Genomic DNA, 12,303 nt, shown 5'->3' with positions numbered 1-12,303 from the left:
ATATTTTATTAGGTGAGTCTTTCTTCTCTGATACACACTATCTCAGAGCAGCCAATGTTATAACTTCATCAGATCCATTTTTTTTTTCAAGATAAAAGATAAACTGTAACCTAAGTGACTCGGTGTATTTTAACTCAAATAAGTTGGTACATTCCTTTCCCACCTTAGGCATAGTGCTAAGTTACACATATATCCTATTGCTTTGTCTCTTAATTAGCCATTTCTCTAGTTTGAGTGATGACTGGCAGCCATAATTTAATCAGGCAAATCTCAGCATCCCCTGACGACTGGTACAATCTGAATTTAAACTCTGTTATGTGTCTGCCTCCATTTGGTAGGGAAAATCCTGACTCATTACAAAGCAAAAAGAAAGCCTGTCTATCTGGAGCATAAAAAGTGAGGGGAAGGGGGGCATGAAAAGCTTGGAGAGGAAGACAGGGCCAACTAGGGTTTTGAGTCCATGCTAAGAATGTGAGAAGAATTTTATCTTTCGCTAATGAAAACATACTGAAGAGTTTTAGGCAAAGGGGACAGGATGTCATTTGCATTTTTAAAAACTCAGCTTGCCTGCTTTGTGGCAAGTAGATTGAAAGGCAGCAAGATGTTGGCATAGGAACCAGATAGGAAACCACTATAAAAGTCTAGATGAGAGGGAGTGGAAGAGAGCAGTGGAGATAGAGAGGAGGAAAGACTTAAGATCTGTATGACGAGGAGAATGTACCAGATTTGGTAATGGACTGGATTTGGGGGTTGAGGGAGAAGAAACTTTAAAACATAAGACCTTTGGTTCTGGTGTAGAGGCTCTGGACTTATAGTAACAAAATGGAGAAGTGGCTTTGGGGGAAAATTAACTTCATTGTTGGACATTCTGTTTGAGATGTTTGGGAGACATCCAAGAAGAGACAAGCAGTTAGATATACATTCAGATACGTGAGCAGGAACTAGGGAGAGAGAATTGATGTAGAGATAAGTTTGGGGGCGGTTATCAATGTAGAGAGGTACTGAAATAATGAGATTAGATGAGATTGCCTAGGGAAAGAGCTGTGGAGTGAAAACACAACAAAGCCCTGAGAAATGGCATTCAGAGGGAGGTACAAGAGGAAGATCCACAGGGAAGCTGTTTCATAAGTCACACCTTCATGGCTATTCTTTAAACAAACGTGTATTACATACCTCATTGTGCACCACACTAGGTGCTAGGCATGCCCACATGCACAGGAATGAATCCCTGATCTCAGGAAGTTTGCACTGCAGCCAAGGAGACAGTCACGGAAAGAAAGCTTTGCTGTCTTGCATGATACATGCTACAGCACTCATGATATACTCTATAGGTACAGTGGTGACCTCACTCTGGGTTAGAGAGGGAAAGAGATCAGAAAAGCCTTTACAGAAAAGCCCCTTAGCTATGGGTTAAAGGATGAATAGGAATTCCTCAGTCCAACAAGGTGGGGAAGGGTTTTCATTGTATGGGAAACAACAAAAACAAGAAGAGATGGGTCTTTACACCTCTCTAAGGAAACAAGAAAAACTCTGGTGTGGCTAAAAAAACCAGTATGTGGGATGGGTGTGGAAAGGGAAGACAGAGCCCACCCTCAGCAAGGAAGACAGGGGTTGCACGAACCATTTGTGTTTGCTGTTGACTTACAAAACCAGATTTTCTGCTATTTCTCAACTTTTAGAGAAAGTAAGGAAGAATATTTTTTAAATTGCTAGGTGTATTATGCATGAATTTGTTTACTTCTCTGTCCTATTTAAGAATTATCAGTTCCATGTTGCTGCAGAAATAAGAAAATGTAATTACTTCCCAGAGGTACTCGATAGTTGGCTCCTACTCACCATCACCAGGCTGCTGTAACCACAGGACTTGAGGCATTTTTTATCACTGTGACTTCCTATCAAGTATCCTGAAAAGTTACCTTCTTAATATTTTTTATCTTGTTTACTATTTCTTTCTGGAAGGAAATGGAAGGAGTGGAAAGTATCCCTGCACTTTGGGCATCTCTATATCCCTAAATCCTTCCCCTCTTTGACCTTCCCCACCCTAGGCCAGATTTGCAATCATCTCTTCCGAGCCATTGCTCCTGTTCCTCCTAGTCTGAACCTGGAGATACTGTGTGTATAAACAAAATAGAGATAAAAGATGAGGAGTTGGGAGGTAGGAATAGAACATGGGGTTGTATTCTTCATTTTGGGGTTTTATATTTGGCAGGAAATGGCATTGTACTGCCTCAGTTTCCCCAGATCAGTCAGTCTTTCAGACCAAACTACTTGGAGATACTTTGCATAGAGGCCTAGGCCCTGGACATGTCCATTTGGCTCCAGCACTCTGTTTTTTCTGGACCACTATGAGACTCCTCCAAACTCATAAAGACCATCTTTACATCTCAAGGGTTGTAGGCCATATGGAACCTCATTTTCATACAGCATTTGACTGCTTTACAAAGAGCCTTCATTTCTCTTCTCATTCAATCCTTCCAAAGCTCTGTTACATAGGTGAGGTTTTACTATTTTATTGATGACCAGACATAGGGGAGGTTAAGAGACTGAGCCACACCTTGAAACCCATGTTGATGATGTGAACTTGAGTTCTGTTTCCACTTTGACATGGTCATGAGGTCAGGTTCACAACCGGAAATCACATGGGGATGTCACATCAGCAGTCATCCTCTGAATTCTGTCCTGATATGAGCTCCATAAGTGTTAAAGTAGAAGTGACCTAGATTTGGTGCTAACCAGTAATTGCTGTGCTCATCCATGTTTCTTGTTCTGTGACATTTGTGTGGATATTTGGAGAGAGTAGACATATCTCAAACAGAAACTACTTCAGATCAACAGTGTTTGAAGTCATGGGTTTCATGGGAAAGTAAAATGATTTCTGAAGTCAGGGCTATTAGGAAAAGTTAGCCATGTTTCCAGTTGATAAGATCCAATGACCTGGGACAGGAAAAAACATCCCAGACACCCTCTTTCTCCTCCAGACTTCTCTTCTCACCCAGTCCCATCTATAATCTGGGCAAAGAAAGCAAAAGAAAAAAAAAAAAGAAAGGAAAAAAGACTTTCAATTGCCTGCCCTTGTCTGCTTCTCTGCTTCCACAGAGACTAGAAGGAGGAAGACTACAGTATCCCAAAACCCATAAATTTCATGGTAATGTCAACATTGAGTAGTATGTTAAGTCTAGGAAGGAGGATGGTAAAATGTCACCTTGGGGAAAACATAGCCAGGGATGAATGAAGGGAAAGAATTGATACAAAGAAGTTTTGTTTTGTTTTGTTTTGTTTTGTTTAAGTCTTTCTAGATAATTCCTTCTATCTTTGCCTCCTCAGTGCTGTGTCTGTCTCCCGTCTGATTCACCCAGTGGTGTTCCTTGTAAAGTCTGGGACTGCAGAGATTAAACACTCCTTTTCAATAATACCCTTACAGAGAGTCACATGGGGACCTCCCTGCCTTTTCCAGCTAAGCTCATCCTCTTCTTCTTCTGGAACTTCTGAGCGGGCACCAGGCCAGTCTATGTGATCTGTCGCAGGACTGGGTGGAGAGGAGGGCACGCTTTCTTTTCTTTATAGATCCTGATTAAGGCAGAATGAGAGAATCCCAACAGAATAAAATGTTATTTTTTTAAGCAGTTTAGAGTAGGGATTTTAAATGTTTTTCATGGCAAACCATAATGGGGTTTTAGAATTAATCTCAAGAAAGGTATATATCCTCATGTCTTTCCATCTAAATCCATTTTTCCTAACAATTATGTCTGGCGCAGTAGGTGTTCTCTCTCTCCAGCTCATAAGAGCAAGTGAAACGATAAATACCATGCTAGTGGTAAAGTCAGTTGCCTGTTATCAGAGATTTAACTGCTATCCTACCTGCACGATTGCAGCCAAAAGACTTGCATATGCTTTTTTCCCAGTATCTAATTTTATAAAGTAGAAGCATCTGAGTGCTCTGCTTTTTAGAATGATCAAACTGTATCACTCTGAAATAAAAATTCCTGTTACAACAAAGAAATTTCAGGTGCATTCAAGGACTGCACGGTTGAAACACTCCAGACCATTTTACATGTTGGAGAGATTAAATAATGATTCTCTACCATTGTATAAGTTTGTGATATTCAAAGAATGCCTTATGTTACCTAGTTTAATCCTATTGATGGGTACTGCAGTGAAGGGGCAGCATTATCAATGTTTTATAGAAAGAGCACAAAGGTGAGATCATTTCCCTCAAGTTTCACAGCTGGTAATAGAAAAGCCAGTAATAGAATCCAAAGTGCAAAAACAGAAAATTAGATGGATCTGGCTATCTATCCTTGTAAGCTCTTGAGGCCTGGGGTAGTGTAGAAAAGGAAGAGACCAGTTTGAATACGTCAGAATGGTTTCAGAACTCTGCTTCAGAACACCACTTCCAGCCTCAGAGAACAACATTGTCACGGAGATTTTATAGATTGGTACCATCCTGTACAAAACTTTCTTCAGTTTCCCTCATGCTGCTCCAACCCAATGCACACGATAAGAGGGGCGTGGTTTGGGGCAGGAGGGAAGCCAGTACAAGGACTGGAGTTTCTGACATTTGCCATCAGAAGTTCTAGCCTCCTTTCAATTCCATACTGCACAATACAAATAAAGCCATTCATATTCCAGAAATCTCCCACTACTCCAGACTTCCAGAATCTCATAACATTTTAAATCAGTGTTTCTTCCCAGGATCTAGTACCTGTATAAAAAGTCCTACATCGTATGGCTTCACTGCTGAATTCTACTAAACATCTATAGAACTATACCACTTCTCCAACCTTACAAAAAGTTGAACAGGAGAGAACACATCCAAACTCATTCTATGAGGCCAGCATTACCCTCATACCAAAACCAGAAAAAGACACAGCAAAAAACCTACGGACCAATATCCCTAATGAACACAAATGTGGAAATTCTCAACAAAATACTAGCAAACAGACTCCAATAACACATTTAAAAAATCGTTCACATGATCAAGTACCTCAACACAATAAAGGCCATATACAACAAACCCACCGCTAATATCATATTGAATGGACAAAAATTGAAGGCTTTTCCTCTAAGATCTGGAACAAGATAAGGATCACCACTTTCCCCACTATTATTCAACATAGTACTGGAAGTTCTAGCCAGAGCAATAGGACAAGAGAAAGCAATGAAGGGCATCCAGATTGGAAAGGAGGAAGACAAAGTATCCCTATTTTCAGATAACATGATCACATACATAGAGAACCCTAAAGATGCCACCAAAAATGACTAGAACTAATAAATGAATTCAGTATAGTGGCAGGGTACAAAATCAACAAACAAAAATTAATGGCCTTCCTATACACCAATAATGAAATAACTGAAAAAGAAATCAAGAAAAGTGATCCCATTCACAATAGACATAAAAAAATTGAAATACCTAGCAGTAAATTCAACCAAGGAGGTGAAAGATCTCTACAATGAAAACTATAAAACACTGGTGAAAAAAAATTGAAGAGTACGTAAATAAACGGAATGATATCTCACATTCATTAGTTGGAAGAATTAACATCATCAAAATTTCCATATTGCCCAAAGCAATCTTTACATTCAACACGATCCCTATCAAAATATCGATGACACTTTTCATAGAAATAGAAAATATGTTCCTAAAATTTGTGTGGAAGCACAAAAGACCCTGCATAGCTAGCACAATCTTGAACACAAAGAACAAAGTTGGAGGCATCACATAAAACTTTCAAAAGGAGAACTGAGGTTACTAGAAGCAAGAAGGGAGCAGGGAGGGAAATTGGTAAAGGGCCATGAATAGGAATAAGTGTATATTACTGAGTGTAATTATTCTGATTTGAGCATTACATATTGCACACGAGTATTGATACTCAACTCTGTACCCACAGACATGTACAATCAACTATATTACAATAAATATATATATACTATAAAACTATAGTAACTGGGCCGGCCCCATGGCGCACTTGGGAGAGTGCGGCGCTTGGGAGCGCAGCGGCGCTCCCACCGTGGGTTCGGATCCTATATAGGAATGGCCGGTGCCTCACTGGCTGAGCGCAGTGCAGGTGACACCAAGCCAAGGGTTGCGATCCCCTTACCAGTCACAAAAAGACAAAAAAAAAAAAAAGAAAAAAAAACTATAGTAACTAAAACAGCATGGTACTGGCATAAAAATAGAAAAATAGACCAATGGAACAGAACAGAGAGCCCAGAAATAAGTGCCCACACACTTACAGCCAACTGATTTTGGATAAAGGTGCCAAGAATATACAGTAGGGAAAGGATAACCTCTTCAACAAATGGTGCTAGGAAAACTCCTGTGTCTCACCATACACAAATAACTACTCAAAATGGATCAAAGACCGAAATTTAAGACCCAAAACTATAAAATTACTAGATGAAAACAGGGGAAACACTTCATGAAATTGGAATGGGCAGTGCTTTTTTGAGTGAGACTACAAAGACACAAGCAACTAAAGCAAAAATACACAAATGGGACTACATCAAACTAAAAAGCTTCTGCACAGCAAGGGACACCATCAACAAAGTGGAGAGAAAAACTACAGAATAGGAGAAAGTGTTTGCAAACTACACATCAGACAAGGGGAATATCCAGAATATATAAGGAACTCAAACAACTCAACAGCAAAGAAACCAATAACCCAATTAAAAAACAGGCAAAGGACCTGACCAGATATTCTCAAGAGAAGACAAACAAATGGCCAATAGCACATGAAAAAATGCTCAAAATCACTAGCCATCAGGGAAATGCAAATTAAAACCACAATGAGATTTCATCTCACTCCAGTTACAATGGCTGTTATCTACAAGACAGAAAATAACAAGTGCTAGTGAGGATGTGGATTAAAAGGAACCCTCCTACATTACTTGTGGGGGTGTAAATTGGTACAGCCACTGTGGTAAACAGTGTGGAGTTTCCTCAGAAAACTAAAAATAGATCTACATTACAAACCAACAATCCCACTACTGGGTATATACCCTTCAATATATCAAAATGACACCTTCACTTCCATGTTCATTGAAACACTATTCACAATACCCAAGAATGGAGTCAACCTAAATGCCCATCAATAGATGAATGGGTTAAAAAAACAGTGGCATATATTTATAGTAGAATACTATTCGGCTATAAACAAAATCCTATCTTTTAAAGCAACATGAATGGAACTGGAAACCGTCATGGTAAGTGAAGTCAGTCAGGCAAGGAAAGACAAATATTTATGATCTCTCTCATATGTGGAAACTAAAGAAAAATAATTCTCTTAGAAATAGAGTAAAATAATGGTTACCAGAAGCTGGGAGGAGAGGAAAGTGAGGAGGGAGGCAGGGGAGAAGAGTTGGACTAACAGGTACAAAACTATGCTGTCTACCTTAAGTGACTCATTGTGCCATATACGCATGTATTGAAACAACATACTGTGCCCCACAAATATTTACAAGTAAATGTTAAAATGTGAAAAAAAGTCCTACATCACACAAATTTTATTCACCAGAGAAAATTAAGTACCTAGTAAGAAAGCACTAAAAAAATGCCATCTGAAGAAGGTATTGAAAAGTAATGACCTTTATATAATCACAAAGCCATTAAGTTTCATATAAATCCCTTTTGGGCAGACAAAGAAAAGAAACAGATTTTGTTTTTGAACATACATGACAAAAATTCTTTGACTCTTCAACTTCTGAGTGTTTAATTTTAAACTGCTAATATTAACATCCCCTCACTGATTATTCTTAATTAAATGTATTCCTGAGCTATTATAAATGACAAAATCTGCATCCTCATAATATTCTTTTAGAAGGCTGGCTTGTAGGAGCCTTACAAGATTATTCCCTACTCCCTCCCACCCTACAGGTTGCAGCCCCTGTACATTAAACCCAAGCAGGCATTCCACCATTCCCCTGTGCAATTTGGGAAAGACAAGTAGACAAGAATATTTAAGGCAAGTGCATGTGGGATCATGTCTTGATTTATATACACAAACATTGTTGATGGTCTCCCATCCCCCTTTCCTCATTGTAGAGCAGACATAGATTTTTATGATGCATCCACCACCACCTCTCCAGCTAAAATGCAGGAGTGAGCCTCAGCACATAGCATTCCTCTGTCACCACAATTGGTTCAAGGATGAGCATGGCACCTTACCTGGTCCAAGTAGAGTGAAGTTCAAGACTTTTTCTTTCAGTAGTTGAAAAAGTGCCCCCTTCTTTTTGACAATGTAGTGTATGGATGTGAGGCTTGGAACTGCTACAGCCATTTTGTGACAATGAGGGAAGCCTGCTCGAATGAACAGAGGAATGCAGAGCTAAGAGAATTGCAGAGGAGTGGAGCTGGAGCCCTGATTAAACCCTGCTGACCTATTGCTAGCCTTTTTACTTAAAAGCAAATAATTCCCATTACTATTTGGTCCAATTTGAGGTAGGTTTTCCATTAATTTGGAGCCAAAAGCATCATAGATGAAATGGTAAAGATGCAATAATATTTCTTGACCCTTAACAGAAGTATTCCAGAATTGATTACATTTATATAGCCACACTGTCCCATCACCAAAGAAGAAAAGTAAATTAAGTCTTTCGTCCAAGAAAGAGACTCAAAAACCTAAACCACACAGCTTCATAGAGTCCCCACACACATTTAACAGAGGAAATAATAAAGGGAGAAAAAAAGGCAGATCAGGGTTTGGGGACTTACCTGGCTCTTCAGTCACAGAGGGAAATGACAAAACCTGGTTTCCTCGGTCTGAGCCTCACTCTTTATCCTTGATTAATTCTTTGTCCTTATTTCCCTTCAGCTGGGGCTGTTCCTTTTGAATAAGCTGTCTGCAGGTTTGTTGTTTTGCCACTTTTCCTTTTCCTTAAGTCTTTACAGTATCCACCACCATTGCATTCAAGGAACTTTCTGTCAAACTGATCTTATATTTCAAGGTTGTTCTTGACTACTAGAAATTTCTGGATTCAAAAGAACAAGTCACTAGTAATAACAGCTACACAGTTCCCATGTCAACCATTGCTCATAGACATAATAAATAATATCGGACAAACTACTGACAAAGTAACTCTTCTAAGACAATGAATAGCCCTTGATAAAACTCAACCCTTGTTCTCAATACTCTTGTGTGTATACAGATAATCAGTGCCTCAGTTTACTATGTCTTCAAATACTTAAAAGATAGAAACAGTCAAATATACTACCATAAAGTTTAGCCAACTACTAAAATAATCCTAAGAGGATCAAATGAGATAATACATGAAAGCACTTAGAAAAAGCTTGAAAACAGTATGAACTCAAAAACTGTGTGGTAACATTGTAATTTATTACTATTATGATTAAAGTAAATACATCAAACATTACAACTAGACACATTCCCTGTAGATTCTTCAATTTGGTCAATTGCTGTAAGCTTAATTATCCTTCACAAAAAAACAGACAATTCCATATTCACATTACATTCAGATGTTTCTAATATGTTTGAAATAAGTTCTAGACATTTCTATCAATATCCCCCAAATTTTTTAAACAGAAAATATAACAATTTATGGCCATTAAGGTTCTATGCATGGGAGTTTCAAGATGGCGGCGGCTGCGGCGGCTGGCGCGGAGTAGCTGAGGTGGAAAAGGTGGCCACTGGGCCTCAGGCAGCCAGGAAACTTGTGGACCTTCCTCTGGCCATCTCTTAAGGGAGGACTGCTGCTGCTGGCCGGTCATGGGGGCTCAACGCCACTTTGCCCCCGGCAGGAGAGGCTGCCTCATTTACAGGCAACAGCTTTGAAGTGTGGAGCAGGAAAAGAACTGATTCTTAGCTGCAAAAGCGAGTCTTGAAACAGGGAACACGGCGCCAGGGCTGCTGTGGATGCAGCCAGGATCCCGGAGGCTGGGGCCGCACTGAAGGCGGCCAGCTGCCCTATTCAGGATTCGAGGTTTCAGGCCGGCATTAAAGAAGATTCCTGGGAGTGCCCGAGCGGGCGCCGCAACTGAACAGCCCGAGGCGGCAGCGCCGAGAACACGGAAGGCAACAAACCAGAGACAGAGCGAGCGCCCGACCTGGCACAGCACTGTGAGTGATCCCTGGCAAAGCTCTGTTCGGGGGGTGGATGCCCACGCGGCTACTGCCTGCACCACCAGGCCACTCACTGCCACGGTGCTGCCTCCATTTTCCCAGGTGCGGGCAGCTCCGCCCTGCTCGGCCATCACTGAGCCCATTTGCTTGGCCTGGCGCGGGGCTTTCCGGACCCTGCGGGCCGACCTCCTCTCCCACTCCCTCCGCGGTTCTCTGGCAGGGCTGGGGGTGTGGGGCGTCCCGACCAGTTTTGGGAGGGCTAGGAAGTACGGGCGGCCGACTGTCACTCCACCACACCCTGGACTCCGGCCCCGGTAAACTTCCTGTTACTGGGAGACAGATACCATCTCTGCGACCACCAGTTGGGAAAAAAGCCTAATGAATTTCTGGTTGGGAATAGTGTGGTAGGAGAGTTCCCAGGTCCGCTTGAACCTGCCGGAGAGCAGGCTGCAGGCGGGCACTAGACTCGGTTTATACCGGGGGGATACAAAGGTGAACAAGACCCGAGAAAGATCTACACAGTGCTACAAAGGCACCCAGAGAGACCGGTCGTCTGTGCCTAGCAGAAACCTGGTAGACTTCCTGGGCGAGGCGGTGCTGAGCAGGGTCTTGAAGGCCCAGCTGATAGACGAGGGGTGCAGAAGACACGCCCCAGCCCAGCACAGTGTGCACAGAGGGGGGAGACGTGCGGCCAGGGAGGCGGAGACTCGACAGAAACCACACACCCGGTGGGGTTGCCACTGCACAATCTAACAGCCTGGGCCAGAGCACACGGAACGGGGAGAAGTCCTGTACAGAAAGTGAAAGCTCAACAGAGATCACACACCCTGTGGTACGTGATCCACCAGCCCAGCAGAGTACAAGCTGACCAGAAAGGTGGATCCCCGGAGAAGCCCAAGACCCGAGGCAACCACATACACAAGACACTAGAGGCCAACTGAGCAGTCACGGCGGGAGCCATACCAAATTGGCAACCACAGCAACATCCTAGTTAGTCATTAGTCTTAAACCGGTGGACTGTGAAACCCCCTGCCACAATGAATAAACACCAAAAAAAAAGACACCAGAAATACAAAAAATCAAGAAAGTACACCACCAAAAGTTAATAAATCTCATACTCTAGATCCTATAGAACAAGAAGCCCTTGAAATAACTGACAAGGAATTTCGAGTGATAATACTAAGGAAACTGAATGAGATACAAGAAAACTCAGCTAGACATCATGATGAAATGAGGAAAAGTATACAGGATCTGAAAGAGGAAATATACAAGGAAATCAATGTCCTGAAAAAAAATGTAGCAGAACTTGCTGAACTGAAGAAGTTATTCAGCGAAATAAAAAACACAACGGAGAGTTTAACCAGCAGGCTTGTCGAAGTTGAAGAGAGAACCTCTGAACTTGAAGATGGGCTGTTTGAAATAACACAAGCAGACAAAAAGAAAGAAAAAAGAATCAAGGACATGGAAGAAAATCTGAGAGAGATATCAGACAACCTCAAGCGCTCAAATATCCGAGTCATGGGTATTCCAGAAGGGGAGGAAAATGGAGAATCCATTGAAAACATATTCAACAAAATAGTGGCAGAAAACTTCCCAGGTATAAGAAAAATCACAGATCTTCAGATCCAGGAAGCTCAACGATCTCCAAATGTATTCAACCCAAAAAGGCCTTCTCCAAGACATGTCATAGTCAAATTGGCAAAACTCAGAGACAAAGAGAGAATCTTAAAAGCTGCAAGAGAGAAACGTCAAATCACCTATAAGGGAGCCCCAATCAGGTTAACATCAGACTTTTCATCACAAACCCTAAAAGCTAGAAAGGAATGGGATGATATTTTCAAAATACTAAAAGACAAAGATTGCCAGCCAAGAATACTCTACCCTGCAAGGCTATCCTTCCGAAATGAGGGGCAGATAGTATATTTCTCAGACAAACAAAAACTGCGGGAGTTCACTACCACACGACCACCCTTACAAGAAATCCTCAAGGGAATACTGGGTTTGGTTCCTGAAAAATAACTACCACTGCCATAAAAACCTAAGAAAAATCTAAACCTGCTAGTACAATTAAAATGGCAATCATGAAGAGAAAACAAGCTAACAAAAACACTATCTACAACCTAAGGAACCAACAAACAAAGAAACCAAACAGTAAATCAGAAAGCAAGGAACAAAAGACACCTAAGACAACCAAACAACCAATAAAATGCTAGGAATAAATCAACAC

The 12,303-nt window shown here is 41.3% G+C and overlaps 1 protein-coding gene across 1 annotated transcript in view; it reads left to right on the top strand.

Moving 5' to 3' along the window:
• CPA6 (carboxypeptidase A6) overlaps positions 1–12,303 on the top strand; it is a 314,542-nt gene that overhangs the window by 86,974 nt on the left and 215,265 nt on the right. The gene's annotated exons all lie outside the window — the stretch shown is intronic.

Source organism: Cynocephalus volans, chromosome 15, assembly GCF_027409185.1.
Source record: "Cynocephalus volans isolate mCynVol1 chromosome 15, mCynVol1.pri, whole genome shotgun sequence".
Lineage (NCBI taxonomy): Eukaryota > Metazoa > Chordata > Mammalia > Dermoptera > Cynocephalidae > Cynocephalus > Cynocephalus volans.
The sequence above is the reverse complement of the archived record's forward strand: the minus strand, read 5'-3'. Positions and strand labels throughout refer to the sequence as shown.